The sequence below is a fragment of the Lathyrus oleraceus genome, chromosome 1 (assembly GCF_024323335.1).
Source record: "Lathyrus oleraceus cultivar Zhongwan6 chromosome 1, CAAS_Psat_ZW6_1.0, whole genome shotgun sequence".
Lineage (NCBI taxonomy): Eukaryota > Viridiplantae > Streptophyta > Magnoliopsida > Fabales > Fabaceae > Lathyrus > Lathyrus oleraceus.
Window position 1 is genome coordinate 270,608,326 of NC_066579.1, and position 9,472 is coordinate 270,617,797.

Sequence of the window (9,472 nt, forward strand, 5' to 3'; positions counted from 1 at the left end):
AGCACTTGGACCTTGTACTTGTATTTCCTAAAATTAAGGTTAAGCAAGTTAACCTAATTTCCACACATTAGGGTGCTAACAAATAGGCTATTTGTTAGGTTCATTAATTGTAGCTCAGTTGTTAGTTTCTTGGATTTTAGCTCAGCTGTTGGATTCCTGAAAAATAGCCTGAGAAAAATACTGAAGCAGAAAAACTAACCATCCTACACTTTAGCATATGCTGTCAGGAATGAATGTCACAACATTCAGTTTGACGTCCAGAACATATACCATATGCTAAGCCTGTTATTTTCCTGAAAACAGACTGTGCTAAATGTTGTACTGTAAAAGACCAACCAGTTTATACTTCAGTAACAGCTTACAGTAATAAATGTCAAGACATCCAGTTTGACATTTTCACAATAAGCCTTATGCCAGGTCTGTTATCCTCCTGAAGAACAGACTGAAATAAATACTGAACTGAAGCAGGAAAACCAACCTGCCTATTATTCAGTATATGCTGTCACTGATGAATGTCATAACATCCAGTTTGACATTCAGACAGTAGGCCTTATGCCAGGTCTGTTATCCCCTTGATAAATAGACTGAAATAAATACTGAGTTATAACAGACAACCAACTATTTTATACCTCAGTATCTGCTGACAGGTATGAATGTCACAACATTTAGTTTGACATTCAGTAAATCCTGTATTAGCTAAACCTACAGCATACTACTCAAGTATGTCATGACATCAGTCAAGACATCAGAGTACAGTTAGATGTTCTAACACAAAATGCAGCCAATCAAACATCTCCAAAGCATGTTATGACATCAGTCAACACATTATAGTCCAGTTAGTGTTTTACCACAAAATGCAGCCAATCCAACATCTACAAAAAGCCATGGTAATTTGATATCAAATGTTTCCTCCAAAGTCAGTTTTACCCGTCTAGGGCATCTTTGAAAGATAAGAAGACTTTGAGAAGCTTAGCTGGTAACTTCTACCTGAATGGAGATGTGCTTTATAAGAGAAATTTCGATATGGTTTTGCACAGATGCATGGATAAACATGAAGCAGACTTGTTGATTACTGAAGTCCATGAAGGTTCCTTTGGTATTCATTCCAATGGACATTCTATGTCAAAGAAAATGTTGAGAGCAGGTTACTATTGGCTGATAATAGAATCTGACTATTGCAAGTTTATGAAGAAATTCCATAAGTGTCAAATATATGCAGATAAAATTCATGTTCCTTTGACACTGTTTAATGTCATTTCCTCTCCATGGCCATTCTCCATGTGGGGGATTGATATGATTGGCATGATTAAGTCTACAGCTTTAACAGACATAGTTTCATTTTGGTGGCTATTGACTACTTCACAAAGTGGGTTGAAGTGGCATCATATGCAAATGTTACCAAGCAAGTTGTTGTAAGGTTTATCAAGAATCAATTATATGTCATTATGGTGTGCCAAGTAAGATCATTACTGATAATGGATCGAACTTGAATAATAACATGGTGGAAGCTCTTTGCAAGGACTTCAAGATTGCACATCATAATTCTTCTCGCTACAGACCCAAGATGAATGGGGCTGTTGAAGTTGCGAATAAGAACATTAAGAAGATCATTCAGAAGACGGTTGTGACATATAAAGATTGACATGAGATGCTCCCATTTGTTTTGCATGGGTACCGTACATCCATCCGCACTTCAACAGGGGCAACCCCTTTCTCTCTTGTTTCTGGCATGAAAGTTGTGCTCCCCGTGGAGGTTGAGATCCCATCATTGCGTGTCTTAATGGAATCCAAGTTGACTAAAGCTGAATGGTGTCAGACCAGATATTATCAGTTGAATTTGATCAAAGAGAAGAGATTGACTACCATGTGTCATGGTCAGTTATTTCAGCAAAGAATAAAGAAACCTTTTGATAATAAGGTCAAGCCTCGTGTGTTCCAAAAAGGTGACCTCGTGCTCAAGAAGATTCCATCTTTCAAACGTGATGCCAGGGGAAAATGGACTCCTAATTATGAAGGCCCATATGTTGTTAAGAAAGCCTTTTCAGGAGGTACTTTGATTCTTACAACTAAGGATGGTGAAGAGTTCACGCGTCCTGTGAATGTCGATGCAGTCAAGAAATACTTCTCCTAAAAAACAAAATAACAACTCGTTAAGTTGAAAACCCGAAAGGGCGGCTTAGGCAAAAATGAGCGTCTCGATGGATTGAAACCCCGAAAGGGAGATCTAGGAAAAAGTTAGAGACATAAAATAGAAAATTCATCCTGGTAGATTAAATACCCCACCTTGGGGAAATCTAGGCAAAAAATTAGGGACTATGGCAAGTAACTGCATTCGGCTGGTCCTGACCTTTGAAGCAGTATTGAGCAGTCATTTGGTTCCAGTTCATCATTCTCAAACAAAGACAAGCACAGTGGATTTTGAAGTTGGTAGGGAGAGTAATGATCATTGTATTCAATGTAGCCCTTTTCCATGTAAATTACCATTTTCAACCTTTGTAAAGATCCATGGAGTCCCTCCATTCGCGGACTACCATTCTATCAAATAAAGTTGAGTTTTTATCCAATTATTTCTTATTCTTACTTGTTTATGTTTTAAAATTGAATTTTTATGATGATAATTTCGAAATAAATAAATCAATGAATAATCACTTTTCTTAAAATAATAAGGCATTTACTCTAAGAATAATCAATTTCAAAAAGGAATGTCAAAACAATCTAAGCACGGTAAAGTCTTGATGTGTGAAGCATTGTTGTTTTCCCCAAACAAATGGTTGGTGTTTTACCTCCTCAGCAGTTCGCTGTTCATCCTCAACATGGTTGATAAGTTTCTCCCCGATAAATTTATCATCCCCTGACGAGATCATTGTATCCCCAGTAAAGCTCCACAAAGATGTTCTTTGATAAAATCCCCCAGTAGAGCGTCTGTTTCTTCTCATTCAGAGATTTATCTCTTGATTATGACTTAAGACCTTGACAGACTTCCATCTCCTGATATAAGCTTTTCTCTAATTCCTAGCAGTGCTCGGTTCTGAGCAATATTGTTGATGTCCCCTGCAAGGTTGTCTCCCATTTGATATGGTGTTGACTTAAAATTCCCTATAGCGTTGACTCGTTAGGATCCTCATCAATCCTCAGTATGATTGGTTGATATTTTTTAGTAGTGCTTTCTTCCCCCGCGGAGTCTACCATGTTTGGTTGTATGCATGTTCTCCATGTCTTTCCCCAGCCATAATTGAATTTATTTTGAGCTAGATGATTTATTTTCATCCCTAGCAGATTCTCCAGTTGGTGTTCCCATCTTGTTGAGATTAGCCAAGTGTCCAGTTGTGATGATCCAAATCTTCGTTATTTGTATCCTATGCACTAGCTCGTCAACATAATCACATACATACTCGTGCATATAAATGCATAAAAAACACAACATCAGATATTTTGTTGTGCATTTTATCGCATTGATTTTTATTCTGGTCCTCTGCTTTGGTGATATTACTTCCCCATGCAAAATTGATGTGTTTTTCCTCCTTCAAGTGTAGAGTGTTGGCCTCTTTAAGCAGAAAAAGTTTATCTTTTCTCCTTTCCCCACTGAGCTATTACCTCGTGGACGATTACTATTTTAGTTTCCTCCTCAGCTCATTATCTGGATGGAACCACTCCCCTTAGTTATATCCTCATTGGGTTGAGCCTTGTTTGACCGTTTCTTTCTAGTTCTTACCTAGAGAGATCTCTGGATTCCCCGAGAGCTTATTATCTAGTAACTGGTAATATCCTTCTTGATGTTGAGAACTTTACCTGTGTTAATTTACCCAGTAACCAGCAAAAGGTAATTTACTTCTTTGTTTTTCCCCAGCGGATTTGTTCTCACGTTTCCCCAACAAGTTTATCCTTGATATGTTCACTTTAGCCGGTGATGGATATTCTTCCAGTCTGGTTTTCTACCCAGTAAAAAGGTAGTTATAATTCCTAGTTTCCCTAGAAGAGTTCATCCTTGATATGTTCACTTTGATCGGTGACGGATTGTCTCTTTCTTTGGCATTCTACCCAGTAAAAAGGTAGTTGTAAACCCCATTTCTCTTTGCTGAGTATATCCTTGATATGTTCATCTTAAGCGATGACAGATTGTCTCTTCTCATTCGATCTTCTACCCAGTAACCGGTAGTTGTAATTCCTATTTGTGGTATTCTGCCCAGTAAATGGTAGATATAAATCCTATTCTCCCCTCTGAGTCTATCCTTGATATATTCATCTTAACCGATGACGGATACTCTCTCTTTGGTCTTCTGCCCAGTAACTGGTAGTTGTAATTCCTATTTGTTTTCTTTTCCCTAGTAGGTTAATCTTACCCAGTAGCCGGTAATGAATATGCCTCATTTTTTTTCTCGACGAGTGATCCTTGATATGTTTACCCCAAACGATAACGGATGTCACTTTGTCTAAGTATATTATCTTCTTACCTAGTAATTGGAATTGGATAATATATCTCTTCTACTCCTATGTTGAAGTTTTTCTTCCCTAGTTGAGTTTGGTTTTGTATTTCTTTGAGAAGTCGAATCCCCTTTTGCGTGAGTATTTCAGCTTTGTTCTGATTTACGTATCTCCCCGGTGGGTGTTTCTTGTTGTATTGGTGTTATTCTGATACATGCCGATTCCCTTTCTCCCTAGTCCGAGTCTTTCGATTGATTTATTTTCATGGAAATCCCCTCGCGTCTCCAGCAGTTTTTCAAGTCGTGGCCTGACCTACATATAACTTTTATCCTTAGAGTCTTTGTCCCCCAGTGAGTTTTCCTTATCATATGCATTGTGCTCCTTTAGACTTTCAGTCTCTCCAGATTCTTTTCCTTTGTGGCAATATATATTCCCCACAAAGATTATTTTAACATTCATATCATATGCATCATGAGGTCTCTTAGGGAGAAAAAATTGTTTCTAGATCTTGTTATTTAAGTCCATTATGCTGGGTCGATACGAAGATTTTAACCTTCACATCCTCATCTAGAATATCCTTAAATAGGAGCAGCTGTAAGACCCCAATTTTGACCTTAAGATTCCTCATGCTATCTCATAATTTGCATTGGCTTTGGGATCACACCTTGATATCCTCCTCACCCACCATTCATTAGGTTTGCATTGGGAGAGATCACCAAGAACGTTTGATTATACCATACTTTATTTTATTTGTTTACTAACCAAAATACCAAAAATATGTTTATGCGTAGTGTCGTTTCTTTTGTAGGTAGTGTGTGTGTTCATTTGTGCCCTATCAAGCTCATGCCTTGAGATTGAGACCCTCATTGAAGGAGATCAAGAAAGAAAAGGTTCACAATGGTTCTAAACATCATATATGGATCCCCATGTTTTTCATTTGTCAATTTGATCAAGAATTCATCAAGAGATTGAAGCTTGTTTGCCTTGGAATCCCTAACTCATCTGGGTATCTTGTGTGACTTCCTCAACAAGTTTCTTCATCATTTGGTAAAATATTTCAAGGTATACTTCATTATACATCATATCAAGCATATATGATTCTCCATGAGTCCCAAAGATTAAAGGAACCTCAAGTTTGCAAGTTGGTTCGAGGAGGTTGACCAGAAAAAGTCAATTGGTCAAAACTGGGGTTCCCTAGACCCTATCTCCTACAATTTTTGTCATATGAAAATGATTCCAATATAAATGTTACTCTTTATGACATTACAAACAACTTTTATGTTGACATCAAGATCTAATTTTGCTTGGAAAGTCATTGTTTATGGTGAAAGATTATAGGTCATTTTGTTTGTGTCATAGTTAGAAGGTCAACTTCCAAGGACCATAAGTTGCTCCATTTTTGTTATATAAAGGCCACCAAAGTTTCATGATCAATTTCAAGATGTTTCCTCCAACTTTGATTCTTCGAGAAATTTCAAATTCAACTTACAAGGGCATGTGCCAAGAGGAAACATTATAGGTCATTTTGGCTCATTACCATTGAACAATCAATTTTCCTCAACTTCTAAAATCCATAACTCCCTCATTAAAAATCCAAATGGTGTCAAATTTATGACCAAACTGAAGATTAATGAATGTTCTACAACTTTGGTGAAGGAACCATTTTCATTTAAAGCTTGTGGCAAAAGTTATTGAAGGTGGAAGAAGTGGTCATTTGACTTTATACTTAGAAAATTTTCAACCATGTTTGATTTCTCCAACTTCCACCTCAAAATTATTCATGACCCAAGCTCCAAATAAAAAGTTGTTCAATATCAAATTTGTTCCCCTTGATGTCACCTTTCCAAAGCATCCAAGATCACTTCATTTGGACAAGAATTGAGGAACTTGTGCATGGCTCCTTTGTTTGGTTTATTTTGGCTACTTTTGCACTCTAGTGATTAATTCCTTTTGCATGCTTCCATGTAATGACTTCATAATCAATTTCACGTGAATTGGAAGTGGATTGCATCATTAGTTGGGCCTAATTCCATGCCCATGCACCCATGCACAACATTGCTATTTTTGGCTCGATTTTCAAATGGCACAAAACTGAATTTCATAGCATATAAATACAAGTCCATTGCTTCAAAAATGATACACATACCTTGCCCAAGCCTTACCAAGCAAACTCAGAACCCTACTCTATAAGACCCAAATTTTGACCCTAAGATCCCTCATGTTATTCACATCATATGCATTAGCATTGGGACCATACCTTGGCATCCTCCTTACCCCTTACTCATTGGGTTTGTTTTGGGAGAGGTCACCAAGCACCATGTGATTGTATCATACTAATTATTTTATCATTTACTAACCAAAATACCAAAAATATGTCCTTGCACTTGTCTATTTCTTTTGTAGGTAAGGCACCTGATCACCTTTGATCCATCAAGTTCACATCTAGGGTTTAAGACCCTCATTGCTAAGAGCTCAACCAAGGAATGATCCACAATGGCTCTAGGTATCATATATGAGTCCCCATGAGCTTCATATGTTATTTTTATCATCAAATCATCAATATTTTGGAGTTGGTTTGACTTGGAAACGCTAATTCATCTGGGTATCTTGTGTAACTTCTTCAACAAGCTTCCTCACCAATTGATCAAATATTTCAAGGGGCGTCTCAAATTTCATCATATTATGCATATATGATCTCCCATGAGTCCCAAAAAGAAAGATAATTGCAAGTTAGTAAGGTGGTTCATGGTGGTTGACCAGAGGAATTCAACTGATCAAAACTGGGGTTCCCTAGACCCTATCTCCTACAATTTTCATCATATGAAAAGGATTCCAAGAGCAAAGTTACTCTAAATGACATTCCAAACAACTTTCATGTTGAGTTCTAGATCTAGTTTTTCTTGGGAAGTCATTTTTTATGTTGAAAGATTATAGGTCATTTTGTCTAAACCCTAATTTGAAAGTCAACTTCCCAAAGCCATAACTTGCTCAATGTTTATGAGATGAAATATTTCCAAGTTTCACAATCAAATTCAAGGCGTCTACTTCAACTTTGATGTTTGGAGGAAGAGCTAATTAAACTTTTATGAGCATGTGATATGAGGATACATTATAGGTCATTTTGGACAAATACCATTGAACAAGTGATTTTCCTCAACTTCAAAAATGCATAACTCATTCATCCCAAATCCAAATAAGGTCAAATTTGTGACCATTTTAAAGGTTTTTGAAAAAGATACAACTTTGGTAAAGACACTTTTCTCATTTGGAGCTGACATAAAACGTTAGCCAAGGTGGAAGAATTGAACATATGGCTTAACACTTAGAAAATATTTTGACATGTTGAAATTTCCAAACTTCCACATCAAAATTCATCATGATACAAGTTCCAAATGGAAAAGTGTTCAACATAAGAGTTGTTCCTCTTGATCTAACCTTTCCAAAGAACATAAATTCATCCATTTTGGACAAGGTTTTAGGGGTCTGCGCATGGCCTGAACATGGTTGTATCAGTTGGCAAGAATCATTCTTCAAACATCAATACACTTTTGCCTTGCATCACAATCCACATTCAGACTCAATCTCACTTGCATTTGGACCTACTTGAGTTGTTACATGGGCCTGTACATGCCCATGCAAGCTTGCACTCCATATTGCCAAATTTGGAAGAATTTTCAAAGGTGCAAATATCACTTGCATTTGCTATAAATAGAGGTCCATTGCATCAGTTTTGAGGACCCTTGCCCGCCAGCTTTGCCTCCCACATTTGAAAACCTCACCATTGAAAGGAAAACTTGAGAAATTTCACTTGAAATTTGAGTTTGAATCTCACTGTTTGGAGATTCAAAAACTCCAGGATCCAAAGCCTTGTACCAATCCTAATCTACTTCTGCAAGCTTCTTGAGCAAGATCAAACACGAATTGAAGCAAGAGAGATCAAGTTCTGCACAATATTGAAGGTATTTTTCCAGATTTTTCTTCTCTTCGATTCTCTCTCAATTCTCATCAATTCTCTTGGATCCTTGGTTGTCTGAAGTCCTACCAATGTAGCCAAGAAGATTGAGTTGCTTTGAGATCAAATCGAATCAACTCAGTTCATGTACCTCAAATTTCAACTCTATGTATCTCTCAATATACTTGGAGTTAGGTTAAATTGAGGTCATATTTGTGATCTACGCCATTTTTTCTTTAAGATCATGTCCCCTTTTTTAATTTATGTGATGGTGATGAGAGAACCAGTCTGGCCAGGGTCATCGGAGAAGATGACCGGTGGTTTGCTCCGGCGATGTGCTGGACACATTTTGAGCCATTTGATCATTTCAAATTGTTTTAATACTGAGCGCTCTTTGTGATCCCCACTTAAAAATTTCAAAATCCAAAAAGAACTAACACTCATTCAAACCATTTTTAGGCCCTTGTGCCTTTTTAAACTTTAATTTTTGTTAAAAGAAATGCACTCACTTTGAAATTAATACCACGAACTACGAGATTCTGATCCCTCATTTTTATGTTGGTACGTAGGCACAAGTCCGAAGGTCTTGTCAAACGCAAAAAATAATTAATGAATTCTTTTCTCATCCCCACACTCTTTTTATTTGCAAACATCATTTGTACAAAAACACATATGCACACAAGAAAGGGATCCCTAGGAAACTTTGGGTGCTAACACCTTCCTTTTGTGTAACCAACCCCCTTAACTGTAATCTCTGACATTTTATTAGTTTTGATTTGAAAACTTCTTATCTTTCTGGGTTTTGTTCGTACTTTTCCCTTTTCCCTTGGAAACAATAAAAGTGCGGTGGTGACTCTGGTTTTGTTGACATCTAGCTTATTCATAGCTTGATGGTCATGAATTTACCGCTACAGAAATCAAGTAGCGACTCTCCTGGGGAGTAGTCTCCAGTGGGTTTAGCCTACTTTTTTGTATGTATATAACTGTATATTTGATGTATGTATGTTTATTTGTATGATATAATTTGCTTGTTGTGCTTAGTGATCTCTGAGTGGTGAGATAAGTCCTAACCCGGACTTGAGCGCAATTAAGATAGGA